General features: G+C 41.8%; 1 protein-coding gene across 1 annotated transcript in view; it reads left to right on the plus strand.

The window, feature by feature from the left end:
- The first annotated feature begins 4,049 nt into the window (after positions 1–4,049).
- SPATA13 (spermatogenesis associated 13) overlaps positions 4,050–16,577 on the plus strand; it is a 73,495-nt gene continuing 60,967 nt past the window's right edge. Inside the window, exon 1 of the mRNA XM_041487399.1 lies at positions 4,050–4,134. The gene's annotated coding sequence lies outside the window, so the exon portion shown is untranslated. The remainder of the gene's footprint in view (positions 4,135–16,577) is intronic.

The following is a 16,577-nucleotide window of genomic DNA, read 5'->3' on the forward strand; positions in this document are numbered from 1 at the left end:
CCAGCTACTGCTGTGAGTGGCACAGCGTCATCATCAAGAGCTGTAGGCAGCAAACACATAGCACTTGCACCCCCATTTGAATATAGGATGCTTACCTCATCAGTCATGGTCTATTTGCTGTAGCTGATGTATCCACAAGTGTTGTATTTAGGGGCCACAATCAATAAAGATCAAAAATAAGATAATGCTGAGATACTTTCCAGAACACCATACTGAATAGGGGTATGTGCACAAAGTTTAGAAAGCTTGAGCAAGCAAAACAGCCACAAAATGAGCTCGGTTCATTGGTCTGCTTTGGGTAAGGGGCATTCCTTCAAAAACCAGGAATTTCAGCTTTAGCTTTTTAAGGAGTGGACCACAAACCTTGTTTGTTTCATGCATGCTTTTATTCTGGGTTTTGCCTTTTCAGTTTGCTTCAGTATTTTGTGGCTTTTTGTGAGCTGTGTCTTGCTGGACTGAGTAGGACCCCAAGGAAATGATTCTGTGAAACTCTATTTATGGTCGGAGCACCGAGGAGGTCCATCCTAAAATGGGAAAGAGTTCTCATCCCCAGCTCTGACAATCTGCTAATCCCTCCAGACACTGTTGAAAGGATATTTGAGACTTCCATTGCTGCACATAAAAATCAGTATCACATTCTATAGGAGAGTTCAAGAATGCCTATAGAAAGTTTATGATTTGCATTAAGGACTTTGTGGGTTCCTGTGCTTTCCTTGTATTGTTTTGTTCCCTATGTCTAAGGCAGTATCCAAAACTCCCACCCCACCGTGCATCCCCCAGCAAATAGGTTTTAGGCACACATTGCAATGTAAATAGATGTCGAATACGTGGCCAGAATAATTAAGCTTTAAAATTCTAGCTGAAAATCCATTGTCACACAAAACGGACCATACAGATAAGAAGGAGGTAATGAGAACAGCCTTTTACTGTCTGCACTTAACCATAAATGCTGACCAGAATTCAGGAAGGATTAGGTGTTTCTACAGGAACCAGAGCATTTGCAAACATAGCACTAAGCGGCTGCTAATGGCTCTGGGCCAGAGCCCATTTCTTGAGTTCAGTCACTCCTCTGCTTTCTGAAACCCCGTTACTAAAGGCCGTAGGACTTTTCTGCCATCTCGTCAGTGTAGAGGTTCATCTTCAATAACAGGTCTAGTAAGTGTGCTTGTGCAACTTTCTGTTATCTTATGAAATCCTGTGGATGATGTTGTCAAATTACTACAATTCTTAGTTATCTATGTGCGGTAAGACAATCTAATTATTATATAATTTTTAAGTAAACAGTGCAAGTAGGTTATTTTCACATTTTGGTTAAAAGCTTTCAGAAAAACAAAGCTAAACAGACTTAGCACAAACAATATTGAAAAATAATATTGAACATATGCAACTTCACACCCCACCCTTATTCCCAATTAATAGCTTATCTCATGGATATGGGCTCAATTTATAAAAAGAAGAGTGACTTTAGTACTTACAATTTTGCTGACATTGGAATATTTGTTTGGTATGCACAATGTACAGAAATGAATCAGTTTAACTTCTTGTATATTTTATAGTTTTTTGCTAGATGATGAAATATTATTCGAAGTTGAGTTTTTGAGTTGCTAAAAACTCTGATTTTCTATACCCAGTGGATTACAATCTGTAGGACAAGGAAAGAGTGTTATTCCATTTGACTGGGAGAGCTCAGGCACAAACAACATTAGATGGAAATTTAATAACACAAATAACCTAGAGCAACTGGGGGCTGCTGTTCTGCTGTCCCACTGCACTGCCTACCCATCTGCCTGGACTGCATCCAGCAGTTGCACATCTGTAGCCAGGTCAGCTTAACAAGCTGATGAAATGGAAAATGGTGGCTTTTAGGTGCATTGCTTTTCAGCTGGATCAGCCCCTGAAATGGCTGCCTCAGTTGCCCCAGCACAGTTGCAGCGCAAGGCAAACACAGACAGGGGCAAGGGATGCAAGGAAAAGATGAGGCTGACCCTCACTTTGAGCCTTGCAGCTCACAGTCACCAGCTCCTCAGGTGCGGTGTCAAACTGAGCTCAACAACAAATCCAAAGAAGATCTGGCCAGAAGCGTAGCTCCCTCACACCACCTTGGAGCCACCAGAGCTACACACACTTCCAGTAGTTCCATGGGTTTCACTGAATCATCCATGCAGCCAGAGTACAGGGCTAGTGGTCTACCCTTTTAGACCTGCTTTGAAATATATTAAAAACTGTACCAAACCTTGTCTACTGAAAATATTTTTTTTTTCATATGCACAGTGAAATATACAGCAGAGCCAGAGCTTTACAACAGAGCTTTACAAACTTCAAAATACCTACCAGTTTCTTAATACATATAAAACATTTAAAATAGCACCTATATAGTTGGTATGGGATCAGGATATGAGCTGGTGATAATTTGAGAAATATGTCCTGATGCTGGGACTATATTTGAGAATCTATCCTTAAAAAGTGTAATGAAACGTCATCCAAGGGTGACTTCCAAAGCTGTGAATGCACATTTAAGCTTCTCCTTTCTTTCTCTCTTCTCTTTTCTCATTTAAATGACAGCTCTGGAAATGATTCTCAGCTATAGCCCAGTAAAAAGATGTGGATTAAGAACTTACCTGATTTTTTTGTTTCATTTTGTTTATATTTTGTTTGTTTTGTTTTGTTTTTGGAGGGGAGGGGGGAAGAAGAGAATCAGCATGATGTGAAGAAAATGAAGCTGCCTGGGTGTTGAGGGGAAGGTTATGGTCAATTGTAATGAATTTCAAGGCTGGAGGAAAATGCTAGATCTCTCACTCTATGCGCTCTGCTGCTTCCGAGCTTTATCACACATTTAACCCTGATCAGAGAGAAAGTTGTCTGTAGTAAATAATGCACAATTAGACCCTGAAAGATATTTGTAAATCAAGTAGTTTTAAGGCAACATTGAATTAAAACACTGAAACGTTGCTTGTAAGACTCTTTTCAACTCGAAATACCAAGGTTCGGGTTTTGTTATTTTACCCCCCACCCCCATCCTTTTGCAACTGGGGTCAAAAAAGCCCTGCAGGGTAGCATGGTTTGCACAAGCCTGCCAGGCTGCTCCCATAGCCTAAATTACCAGTAAAAGGGCTAGAAATCTGCATGCAGGTCTGTGTAGGGTGGCAGCGGTTTGGATGAGGGGATGCATTAAAACCCATTAAACCCCACGTGATCCCTGCAGCACAATTCTCTTTTATCTTTCTTCTCTTCACTGCCCGGAGACTAAAGAGCTCATCTCCATAGGGCTCATCTCCATAGAATTGGGAAAGCAAAGTCTTCCACAGGCTTTACTTGTTTCTGACCCTCTGCTCTTTCTCACAGTATCTGCTGTAGATTTACAAATTTAGTTGGGAACTTTTAAAATGTTTTAACCATCTTTGGAGAAATCGGATAAACATATGTGAATAAGTTAGAGGGAAAATACAAAACATTTTGTGACCTCCTGAAAAGTTCCTAAAATTTTACTTCACTTAGGTATTGGAAATGGGCTGTTTCTCTGAATATTTTTTTTTTCCTCTTTTACTTGGTGTTACATTTCCTTCAAAGACTCGTGGAAGACCTTAATGTTATCCGCTGCAATGAAGCAACCCCTTGGTCTGGGTGGGAAACCTAGTGTATAAACCTCCTATCTTTATTTCTTCCTCGGGCAAATAAAACCACACAAACCAGCCGGCTGCACGTTGGATAAATCTTTTACATAATGAATTGTTTTATGCAGAGAGCTTCTGAAGGGGACAAAAACTTAAATGTGGTTACTATGTCAACAAACTCCGCGATTTAGGCATTTTTCTCAAGGACTTAGGTCTGCAGAAGACTAGGGGAGAATTTATGGAGCGTGTTGTGCTGACACCCCCGAGCTGTTCCTCCCCCCGAGCGGAGCAGGCAGGGGAACGGCTCCGGGGGCGGCGGCGCCTTCGGGCACCCCCGGGCGCTTGGAGGGCTGGGAATCCTCACGGAGGGAAAGCCGGCTGCTCGCAGGGGCGGTTCGGGGAGGACGAGAGCGCCCCTGCTTTTCTTCCTGCTGAGCGGAGATCCTTAGGTGATTTTTGGGAAAGCTTTGCGCATGCAAGCGTCTGCTGCGCTTTCTGAGGAGTCGGCAGAGCGGCAAGGCAGGTATTTTCTCTCACGAGTTTCCTTTCGTGCTCTTTACCCGCTCCCTCGTCAAGTTAGGAGCGCCCACCAGCATCCCGGTGCTCCGAGCGTGACCGCCACTGCCTGAGAGGGCTCGGGGGACACCCAGGGGGAGCGGGGGCTCTGCGGGCTGCCAGGCGCACCCCTCGGAGCTGCCGTGTCCCGGGACGGCTCTGGGGACACCCAGGGGGAGCGGGGGCTCTGCGGGCTGCCAGGGCCGCCCCTCGCGGGAGAGCCTCGGCCGCAGCCGCGGGGCTGTGCGGCTCTGGCGTCCCCTGGGGCTGCGGCCCGCGCAGGAGTCTGAAAGGCAATCCACCACGCTCGAGTGATGCTATCCACAGTTTGGGGTTATTTGGGGGTCGTGAGCGCTTGTGGTTTTTGTTATTGCATGCGTCAGGTCTGTGTATGTGTACTGATCATGTTTGATCAGTCAATATTAGAAATTAGTTAGGATGCCTGAGGAATAGTAGAAGTTGCTGAGGGGGATTCAAGTGTTGTCTGGGACATGAGGAGATGTGCTGGAAGCTGCACATGTGGAGCTGGAGTTGTTTCGTGCAGATCCTCCACCGTCCTTCTCCTGTAGAGCTATCCATGGCTTTTACCTCCTTTTCCAGCACAGATCTCTGGCAATCCCCCCACCTCATCCTTATCTATCACATCTAGTCTCATTTGGATAGTTAGCTCACGGGATTTTGAAATTCATCACACAAGCACATTTTTTACTGTGAAAGTGAAGCCAGTGTGTAGCATTTTCTGTTTTCTTTACACCCACAAACTCAGAGTCTTAAAAAGCTTCTGCCTCCTCAACTCCCTGAAACAGAAAATGGGGCCTCATGTATCAGACCAAAGAATAACCATCTCAGTGCTCCTGTAGGAAAAGAACAGCTGTGTGGAAAGATCAATAAACACCACCAGTTGCTTCAAAAGTCATAAAATAGAAAGACTCCACAAAATAAAACGTGTGGCAGGAGACCCTGGCTCCAGACACTGCAGGAGAACTCCTGGGAAAAGCAGTAATTAGTGGGAAGTCTCAGACTTGTTTTCTTTTGGTGGTTCCATGCATAAAAATATTTGGTTTAGGAGATGAAATCACAGTGGCAGGAAGAAATACCTGTGCGAAATGAAAGCTTGTTTATGCTTAATGCATTGGAGAAATGGTTCATGAATGGTTTATGTCAGTGAAAATAAAACACTCACAATGCTGCCGAGGCCACAGACCTCAGGTGAGCTGGATATGTGCTGGCTGCTCCTGTGAGCTAAAAGTGTCTGGGGCTGCTTTGGTTTTTTTCACTCTTAAAAAAAAAAAAAAAAAAAAAAAAAAAAAAAAGTGATAACCTGTTCCAGTGAAATTTTCTTTTTTCTACCAGCCTTTTCACATTACTGTAGCTCTTTGTTACTGTAGCTCTTCACTCCTTTGCTCTAATCTGCATATTTTCCTAAGTTTTCCTTCATTGCCAAGAGACAAGAATCATTTGGGAAGAAATAGCTCCTTCTCTTGCCTCTCCAGGTCACCACTTGGAGGTCCCTCTATCATCTTCGCAGATCTCTCCTCCCCACCCCTTGCTCTCCTCAGCCGCTCAGGATGTGATGGTCCTTCCTCATCGCTTTCACATGTCCTCCAGCCAGGTCCACTCCTGCTCTTCTACCTGGATCCTGCTGCTGCTTTCACACTCACATTGGCCAGCCTGTGCCACCTCCTTCCAGCTTTGTCACCACTTTGGGGACAGTTGTTTTCCCCGAGCCTTACCTGAGAGCACCCTGTTACAACTAGTTTCCTATGGAATGGCACAGGTTCCACAATGATGTCCTGTAAAGGAGAAAGAGCTGCCTGGGATTCTAGATTTGCTGCCAGGCATGGTGTGCAGAATTCTGAGTATATTTACTCCATGCAAGTGGCTGTAGAAGTACCCAGTGATTCCCCTGCCTTACAAAGCTTAACAGCAGAAGGGCTGCTTTTCTTCCCTTCCCCTTTACATTTCCTCTTGAAGATTTTTGACAGCTGTGTGCCCCTGAGCTTGGGCCTTGAGGTGTATTGAGAGACAAATTAAAGTTTTCTAAATGGTTATAAAGCTAAATCCTAAAATTAGAATAATTTGTGTTGTGTAGGGGTTTGAATACATGTGAAAACTTAATAGTAGAATAATGGCAGTAACTTGAAGCTCTTCAACTCACATTGTAGGGATGTGTAAGGGGATTGGAAGGAGTGGGTGAGACCCTATATTCCCCCCAGATGCAGTGCTTGCTCCATGCTGTGTGGCAGGGCAGTCAGAATGGCAGTCATTCCTGCCATTTCCTTCCCCAACTGTTTCCTGCCCCTAAATCATCACATGGAAGCCTGCAGTCTGGCAAAGATGTACACCAGTGTGTTATGTCACTACAACAACATAAGTAGTAGAGTGAGCCTGGCTGACTTTACTGTAATGGCCAGTGGTCTGCTTTGAGTCTCACTTCTGCAACCTTCTGCTCCTACGGGATATCATTCAAAGCTCTCTGAATTCCCATTCACCTTGGTGGGCTTCCACTCTGCCTCACTGCAGCTAATATCATAGATAAGAGCTCCAGGACTGAGTTCTTTGATTCTGCCTGAAATGAGTATAAAGTTCTTCTAAGACAAACCTGAGTATTCCTTGGCTATCCAATAGCCAAGGCTATTGGCTATCCATATGGCCAATGAAGATATTAAACAGGGCTGGCCCAACAATGAGCCCTTGGAAACACCACTGTTGACCACCTGCCAGATGGATGTACATTCACCACCACACTATGGCCTCAGAGCTTTTACCCAGTAAACAGTGCACCTGTCCATGCCATGAACAGCCAGTTTCTCCAGCAGAATGATCTGGTAGACATAAAGTCGTGACTGCACTGTGTGGTGTGGATGTTTGTCACACTCTGAAGTAAATTCGTTGTTGGAGATACAGGAATCCTGAGAAGCTCTAGGAGAGCCATGTGCTTCTCAGAAGAGCCTATGGACAGGGATTTTGTCTCATAGACATGATAGGCTATGCCCCACATCCCGTGTGCAGGATGTGCACATGCATGGCAGCAGCATGGCTGAGGGTCTCATTGGCTTGCTGCAGCCTCTGGTAGGCTCAGTCAGAGGGTATGTAGAAATCCTTGGCAAGTGGTCTCATTCCTCCTTTTCTAATTAGATTACATTTCTGGATGCAAGAAGGTACTGTTTGAGCAGGTAAGGCTCATAAGGGAATGTAAAACCAACTTAATTTTTCCTGCCCTCTTCTTTCAGGCCCTAAGGTGAAACAAATTGATGGGCAAAATTCCTGAAGACATGGAGCACCAAATATGCACTTCTCAGTGAAATGAGGATTTCCTTGTAGACATTAGAAATCCTTTCCAAAGGCTTTTTCCTTTTTCTTGATTAGTACAATCAGCAAGCAAATCTCGAATGAATAACAATCAAATATGTCCAGGTTGTGAGTAGCTAATTGATATTTGTTGCCTTTCTTCCAGTTTGCAATGTCATTCCTGATAGTGGCATTACATGTCATCTGTTCTCAGAGGGGCTCTAAATCTTCCCAGAGAATCACATATTTAATTACAAGTTTTTGTTTTTTCTCTCACAGAACACCAACATGTCCCATGAGGTTTGAAAATAACATTGTCTATTTACTGTATCTGTTTCAGCCCCTGTTTCTCCTGCAGTTTTTGTCTTCTAAATATAACTGTCCTTTAGATTCCAACACAAAAGGAACACAGTGGCTTGCCAGTCCTTGATGCCCTCTCTCTGCATATTCTGTTTTCAGAGTCCTAGAAGTGCGTAAGCAGAACTCATTTCCAAGAATTTATGAAGCAGCTCTGATAAACTAAGGCTGTTACTCAGAAAAAAGTTGGTGCCTCTTAATGAGTTGCATTAATGTTTTTTGTATGCAATACTTAAAGGGAAGGGGATAAAGGGAAATGATTTATGATAACCCTGAACCATTTAATGTGACTGTATCAGAAGTATTTGTGGTTTGTGATGCTTCAAAAATTTTTATGAGCAAATGAAGATGCACTATTTTTGTCTATTCTTTGCCCAATTAATAATTCCAAATATTGGAACTTTTTCCTTTTTTTTTTTTTTTTTAAGAAAATGACAGCCATGTAAAAGGATAGGTGATCCAGAAGTTTTACATTTCATGACATAGTGTCACTGTAGTCTATTCAACACAATAGCAAGTGTGAAAGACGTAAGTATTTATGGGAAAATCTAGGAGCTGGACACGATAATGCTTTTCCTGCCTGCTGTGATATAGCAGACTGCCATACCTGTATGTGTCCCAGCTGAGGGGAAAAGGTCAAGGGCTGTGAGAAGGACTTGAATAAGGCCATGGAGGGTTTTAATTAGAGGATTTTAACCAGCTTCCCAACCAGATGAGAACTACATCTGTGGCTGAGCTCCTGTGGCAGTACTGAGCAGCAGCAGCAGCAGCAATCCTCATATGCTTCGTAAAGCGTGGACAGCTTTTGAATGGCAGTTGTGTAATGAATTGATTTAGTAGGGGGCAGGCTCAAGACTCTTTTCTGCAACTGTCAAAAGCAACCCCATCTTCAAGGAAATCAGTGGCTATTTTGTACTGCTGGGGCAGCAGACAGATCATTTGCTCATGGAGAGACCTTTAGTTTTATGAGCCAATATATTCAAAGACTAATCAAGACAATGTAAATCCCCACCATGTAAAACTAGCAACTCAAATTTCACAGCCTAACCATTGAAATGTTATTTTAAGGCTTTCTGATCTGTTTTAGACTTAAGCAAATTATCTGGCACAACTGACCAATTAGTAAAGTGAAGCATAAAGAAAAATCACACAAGTTTGAATCTGGTGATGAAGAGATTTTATTTCCAGTTGTGACAGGTTTACCTCTCTATTTAGAGATTTAGTGGCTGGCAGTACTTATTAAAAGAAAATAATTTTTTTGCCCTGTATGAAATTGCTCTTCCTTAGCATATTGTAGAATTGTGAAATGCTGAGACAAGCATGTAGTCAGGGAGTGAACCTGGCTCATGTCATGGTCTTACATTGTATTAATCTAAGAATGCTCTGCTGGATTACTGTATACACACAAGGACAAACACACACGTATGATCTTCATGACAAAACACCAGTACCAGATGTGGTAGGTAGGTAATGAGAACATGAAAGGTATTATGTTATATTGGTTTTAAGTCTTCCCTTTGACCTTCCTGGAAGAGTTTAAATAGCTCCTACATGTTAAACCCTATGTGCATGAGGAGAGGTATGACTTTGGATCTCAGGCTTTAAGACTGCCCATTTGAAGGGCTCTTTGCTGGGTGAGGCAGAGACTGGAAGAGCTTTGCAGCTGTTTTTGTATGCTTTGCCTATGAATTTTGGGGAAAAAAGCAAGCCAAATTGATTCTTTGGGCCATCAACTGAGCCATACTGACCTTCTGAAAAGAAGCCATAAGAAAAAAACCCAAATACTTTTTGCTCTCCCCCTAAAACAAAAATGATGCAGAATTCATTATCTGTACAAGGTTTATCTCTCTATAAAAACATGTTACTCTGCAATAGCTGTGTTTTCTGTCACTGCTCCCTGGTCTGTAGCTCCATACAGAACAGACCTGTTAAACTTCAGGACAGGGAGAAGGGGTCATTGACAGCCCTGTATCCCTGTGGAGGCAAAGGCCTTAATTGCAGGCTCAGTGAGTGATCTCTTTGGGCCTCGGTGTTTGCCCTGACTGCCACATTCATAAGGACCATCACATCACTTTTTCCTCTTCCTGGTTCCCTGACTGATCCCTGAAATTGCCTAACCATCTTCTTTTCACTGTGCACAGCTACTACTCCTCTCTACTGTTTTCAATTTCTTTATGGTCCATGATTCCTCTTCACTTGGAACAGAGCTCCCCACATCTCAGCCGATCCTGCCTTCAGATTTGACTGTAAAATCTTATGAAGTTCAGATTCAGACTAAAGAGTCAGTTAATTTCTGAGGCAAACCTCCTCCTTTACAAATACAAGCATAACATTTTCTGTTCTGTAGTCACATGGTTATCAGTCTGTATTTAACTGTCCTTGCTAATGCACATAAAATGCCTTATTTTGGTTAGTGTTCTGTTCTGGGAGAGAGACAGTCCTATGTATTATTTGGTCTTTTGAGATTTTGATTTTGATGTTGTTCTTGAAGTATTAACATTGCATGAAGGTATGCAGTTCTGGAGAAGTTGTTCCACTTGTATTAGCTGGATTATTTTAAACAGAAGGAAAATTGTTTATGGGTCTGAACCCCCAATTCGTGTTAGCCAAATACAATGGTGATTCAATAGGAACACAAAACATGGCTTACTTTTGCTACTCAAAGTGTCATTACTTGAAGCCATGACAACAGATTATAATAAACATTATTGTGATAAGAAGAGTTACTTGTCACACAGTTTTAATTGAGCTCCAAGTGCATTGCAAATTTCAGCAGCCATCTGTTGAACAGGCAGAGCCTCCTAAATCTCTACGTACTTACATTGTTGGCACAGAGTGCCCAGTTAACAAAGAAAGCATCTATATCATTAAGACGAATTATATGTCTTGAGGTATTACATCATTTAATATTCCTCTGTCTCTTTCCCTTCTTTGTCTTCCTGGAGGCGAAATGGAAGAGAAGAAGAATGTTATGCCTCTTGCTAATGAAAAGCACCAGAATTTTTTTCAAAATCCATCTTTGTTCTAAGATCTCTGTTTGGGACACTTAATCCTTGAAACAGTCAATTTTCTCAGTACTGCTCTCACCACATGTTCCATAGCAACTTTTGATTTTGAACTTGACTAAATTTTGTGCATGTTTTGTGAGAATATTTTGAGTCTTAAGTAGGTTGACCGTAAATGGGTACAACAGTAATGAAGAGCTCAGTTTAATTAGTTCTTTGATCTAACAGTTCCATTGAGCCTGAGGTTCAGCAGGAGAGCTGAGGGGTACTGAGCACAGAAGAACTGCAGAGAAAGGCTGGTATCTACTGTGTCAGCAGCTCATTTATCCTGGGTCCAACCAGGAGCAAATTCAATCCCTGCTAATACACACAACTTCCTTCAAGCTGTGTGTTGGCTTGGAGCAGGGGGAGGCGAGAGAGATTAACACTTGGACAGTATCACTTATGTCTGAGACGTTTGTCTCTGTGTCACGTCTGTCCTCTCTACCTGACTCAGCTGGAAAGTGCCTGACCTGCAGTTACAGTGCAGTCTGTGGGACCATTGCTTGGCTTCAAGGCAAGGCTCATTGATCTCACCTGGTGTTTTTGTGACACAGTCAGAATGCCATATTAGGCATTTCTGTAAATTTTTTTCATATTTTTATTTTGTGTTATGGAAATGCTTTGTGGTCTCTGAAAACACATTGGATTTGGTTAATTTCGTTAAACAAATTCAAGAGCAGTTTAACTACACTGTAACCTGGCTTTCCAACAGAGGGCTTACCTTACATACGCTCCTGGCTACCAGCATTGCTATTGGGAGGCCAACTTCCCACTGCACAGGTAGCATGAAGTAAGAGTTAATTGGTGTGGAAGAACCACCTGTCTTATTTAAAGCCAACTCATGTCTTCATTCACCCAAACCATCCTATTGGACTTGCCCATTGAACTCCAGCTAAAATTGACTTTGACTTATCTACTAGGCCCTATCAGCTGCACCCTGTTAGCTTTAATAAGTAATTGATCATTTATCTTGGTCACATTTGTAATTTGTTTTCTGATTAAATTAAGGAGTAGAGATTTTCACAAATTAATCATCCCAGTGATTTCTATTTTATTTGTATTCTATGGCTCTAGATTAAACTTGCCAGTACTGCTCACGTATTCTGAAGGTGTTCTCTTTCATATGGCTTCCGTTTCCTGGGATGAGAAAATAAAGGAGGCTTTCATGCACGTGTGGCAATAGAAAGTAAGAGTCTGTTGTAATGTTCAAAGTTCAGATGTTCAGCAACTCACCCAGGTACCCTCTTGAGGCAGCAGTGCAGAAGCTGCTCAGCTTAGCCCACATTTTGTCAGTTGTTTTCTTCTTTCTAAGGAAGGAAACTTCTCTACAAAAGCTTCTGGATTCATTTTTACCATGCTTAACATTGCTATGATGAGGAGTGTACTTCCTTATTCTCTTGCATTTTCAACTAGGTCCTAATTATGGTAATTTCATATTTTGCTTCCATGTGGAAGAACTGCAGCTAAGAGCTTCAAATAAAGCCAGGATCTGTCCCTGCATTAATACAATTGCAGAGACTGAATTACAACCAGAATGCTTTTTCTAAGAAACAGATAATGCTGCCTCTGGGCAGAATGTGTGAGTAAAATGCTTCAGTCAGTTAACAGACTAAATAAACTGGATTTAAATAATAATGGTAATGATAATCATAAGGAGGAGGAGGAAAAAGAGGAGTAAGCTATGCTAGGTTGCACCAACTAAAAATAATCAATGCAAGATTTAAAAAGGAAAATCCTGTACAGAAACCTTGTTTAAAAATAAGTTTCTGAATTATACCATCAGTTTTAGGATTTGGGCTACTAATGGGAGCAGTTTGGCTGTTTATGGTACTACAAAATTCATGTTTGAAAGCTGGCTTTTATAGATTACTGGGTTTCTGCAAAGTTCTGTCATGGAACTTGGAATTCACTCAGAGCCAAAACAGTTTTCTTTTGTTTTTGTCATTTGTCCTTGCTTATGACAAGAGTCAGCATTTTTATGTACAATGATTTGGAACTGTTTGAAGTAAGCTACTGCCTTGTTCCAGTGTGTTAATCAGGACCTTGTAATTAAAAGTAACCTCCCAACAATGAACTTGGCACACTGCAAGGTTTGTTGCTCTGTTGTTTAAACATTTTTATGTTGCTGATGGAACAGCTTAGCTATCCAGGAAGAAAATAGCCAAGTTTGCTAAATACCTCACTGTCACACACTTGTGGAACACACTGGAGAAAAGGTTAATATGGAATTTATACTTCCTGGTGCACTGGCTGCTGAGAGAGAACAAGTGAATTTTGGGGAACTGGTGGTATTCATCAGTAGGGCTTTGACTTTTCAGCTTGCAAGAAAACAGAGTTAAATATGTGACTTAAAAACCTGAATAGTGGCATAAAATACAAGAAGCATGTAGAGAAGCTAGAAAATAAAAGATTGACAACATCATGCTTCTAAGGAATTAATTATTTATTTATCATTTATGTATTACAGTCACTGAGATTTTAAAAACCAGAAATCCCCTCCTAATGGTACAAGAAGCAAGTATGACCACCATTTAAATATTTAGGCAATAGTCCAGAAAACTAACTTGCATGTCTGCCTATATGTTTTCTTACCAGCTGTTCTCCCTTTTCTCATTTTCTCCTGGCAATCCATCCTTCATGTTTGTTCAACATCCATATTTGAGAGGCTGGAGGCACCTAGCTCTCAGCACTCTGGTGCAGCTAGGTTTTCAGATAGACATGGCATCATCTGGGCAGGAGATTAAAATCAAACCAAAGGAATGTATTTCACTTGGGGTGCCAGTTAACTATGGGAAATAATTATGGGAAATTCAGTGAAATATGAGGATGTAGAATTCAAAGAATTAATGCAAACAGAGAGGAAGCAGAAAAATTTGTGGAAAACTGCCCTAAGAGATAGAATCCAAAGAATTAATGCAAACATTAATTTGAGAGGAAGCAGAAAAATTTGTGGAAAACTGCCCTAAGAGGATTAGAAAAAAGTATATTCTGAATATAGCCTGTGATTTAGGAAGACTGTAAATTGTAGACTCCCAGAAAATGGGAAAGTAAAATAAAGGGAAAATTTTCTGTGTTCATCTTGTTTCTTGTTCCTTCTTAAACCACTCGGATAATTAGATGGCCTTTTGTCCAGTTTAATTGGACAGCAGGTTCTTCCTAATAATTTCCTCTTCAGAACAAGATTCAGAAATATGGCTAAAGATTTTGTACTGGATATTTCACTATTTATTTCCAGGTACCTTTTTATTGACATCTTATCTGCTATGTTTCACAATAGATATATTTATTGTATTTTATTCTGTTGGCTGCATTTTATCTTCAGTGTAAGAAACTGACTCATTTGTCCCGTTAACACTGTATTTGTATATAATGTACTTGTTGAAGGTTTTACAGTCTTCCCTATGAAACAGGGTCTCATGATCGAAGAACACACATTAGCAGGTTTTGCTTTTATGGATGTAATCTACTGTGTCTTTTCTGCATGAGGGCATGAAAAAGAGAATAAGGAAGAGAGAAAATTGTAGGAACCTTTTCATCTTGTTGCAAAGAAATCAAACTTTTAGGGTGGAGGAAAGTGGTGTTTTTTGTGCACTGACATTAGCAGCATCAAAACAGTCACTCCCAAGTCTTAAAAAGAAAATTCTTGTGCTGAGAACTCAATTAGTACATCATTTTACCTTGGCAGCAGCAAGGGAATGCTGAGGCTTGGGCTGAGGAATTAATCTTCTCAGAGGCTTTAAAATATTGTTAAAAATAAACCAGGATCACTTAAAACATCTTGGTGGTTGTTAATCTGCTCCCCTCTGCCTCTAGTGTCCAGGCCTAATTGCCTTGTATGACCTGGTGATGAATTGTTCTTATGAATAGTGCTGTGCCTGGATTACTTTGCAGTTGCTAACCTAAATATTTGCAGGGGGAATTGCCCTTCTTTCAGAGCCTGCTTTGTATTGTGTTGTGTGGGGCTGTTAAGACTGAGAAGCTCCTAACAATGCTAGTTGATACAGCAACATGCAGACATGCTTACTTTTGTCTTTTTTTTTTTTTTTCCTCCAATTTATTTTACTGCTGTTTCAGTGTGTTCTGACCATAGTAGAAGATTTGGCATGAACATAGTAGAAGATTTGGTAGGTGAACTATGTATTCCATGTTTCCACATTTTTCAACTGAGCTTTGAGATAGCAAAAGGTAGTGGAAGAAAGGTCTGAAAGACAACTCTTGTATTTGTGGAGCATATACAGCATGGGGAAGATATATTGTTTTGCTAACATGTCCAAACTCAGGTCACCAGTATGAAAATATTACTGTGTGTTTAGTGTCCAAGCCTCCTTAAGACTTAGCTTTGGTTGAGACTGCTGGCAGTGGCTGCAAAATGCAATAGTAGTTTCTGGAGAGAGAATAGTCCTCTGAAAATGTAACACATTTCCAACCAGGAGCAATCAAAGACAGAAATTCTGCAGCTACATTAATATTACCAGATGTTAAACCACCTCATGATGGAAATCCTGGTTGTCAGGGGCAACTTAAACCATTCCCATATTCACCAGAAAGACAACACTGCAGGGCACAAGCAATCTGGGAGGTTTCTGGGGTGCCTTGAGGATAACTTCCTAACCCTGGCAACTGAGGGGCCAATGAGAAACAGCACTCTGCTGGACCTCCCTGAGCTTACAAACAAGAATACATGGCTGAGCATGTGAAGGCTGGGAGCAGCTTTGGCTGCAGTGGCCCATAGTGACAAGAGTACAAGATTCTTACAGAAGGAAACAGGACAAATAGCAGGATCACAGCCATGGGCTTCAAGACAGCAGGCTTTGGCCTCTTCAGGAATATCCTTGGAAGATTTCTGTGGTATAACATCTTGGAGTGAAGATAGGTAGTTGACTGACAAGAATCACCTCTTGAATGCTCCAGTCCTGCAAGCAAGGATGGCAGGAGGCCTGCAAGGAGCACATGACAACTTAAACTTCAAATGGAAGAATACAAGAGTGTAGTGGGTTTACATGGCAGGGTTTGGTCTGTGGGGGTTACAGCGTGGCCTTTGTGAATAGGAATGAAGAGCTGGGAAAGTACAGGTTAACCAGCCTCAGCTCAGACCCTCGGAAGGAGGGGGATCAAATCTTCATGGAAGGCATTTCCAAACATATGAAGGACAAGAAAGTGGTTTGGAGTAGTCAACATGGATTTGCAAAAGGGAAATCATGCCTGGTCAAGCTGATAGCCTCCCAACAAGAAAATTACCAGCTCCAAGGACAAGGGGAGAGCAGTGGGTCTTAGCAAAACTTTTGACACTGTTTCTGACAACATGCTTCCAGGCAAACTGAAGAAGCCTGGACTAGGCAAGTGGATAGTCAGGGGATGTAAAAGCGGGTGAACCACTGGCTTCTAAGATGTATGAACAATGGCATGAAGTCCACGTGGAAGCCAGGCACTAGTGCTGTACCTCAGACACCAATGCTGTGGCCAGTACTGGTTAACATTCTTGATGAGACAGTGCTCCCTCAGCACATTTGCAGGGGATATAAAAACTAGTAGTCCTGTTATACCAGCTAGAGCATCTGACATATGATGAGAGCCTGAGACAGCTGAGACCATTCATCCTGGGGAAGACGATGCTGGGGGGATCTTATTAATGTGCATAAATACCTGATGGGATTGAACCAGTAAAGAGGATAATGAGAACAGAGCCAGACTCTTCTCACTGGTGTCCAGTAAAAGG

Source organism: Pyrgilauda ruficollis, unplaced genomic scaffold, assembly GCF_017590135.1.
Source record: "Pyrgilauda ruficollis isolate IOZ18807 unplaced genomic scaffold, ASM1759013v1 scaffold8, whole genome shotgun sequence".
NCBI lineage: Eukaryota > Metazoa > Chordata > Aves > Passeriformes > Passeridae > Pyrgilauda > Pyrgilauda ruficollis.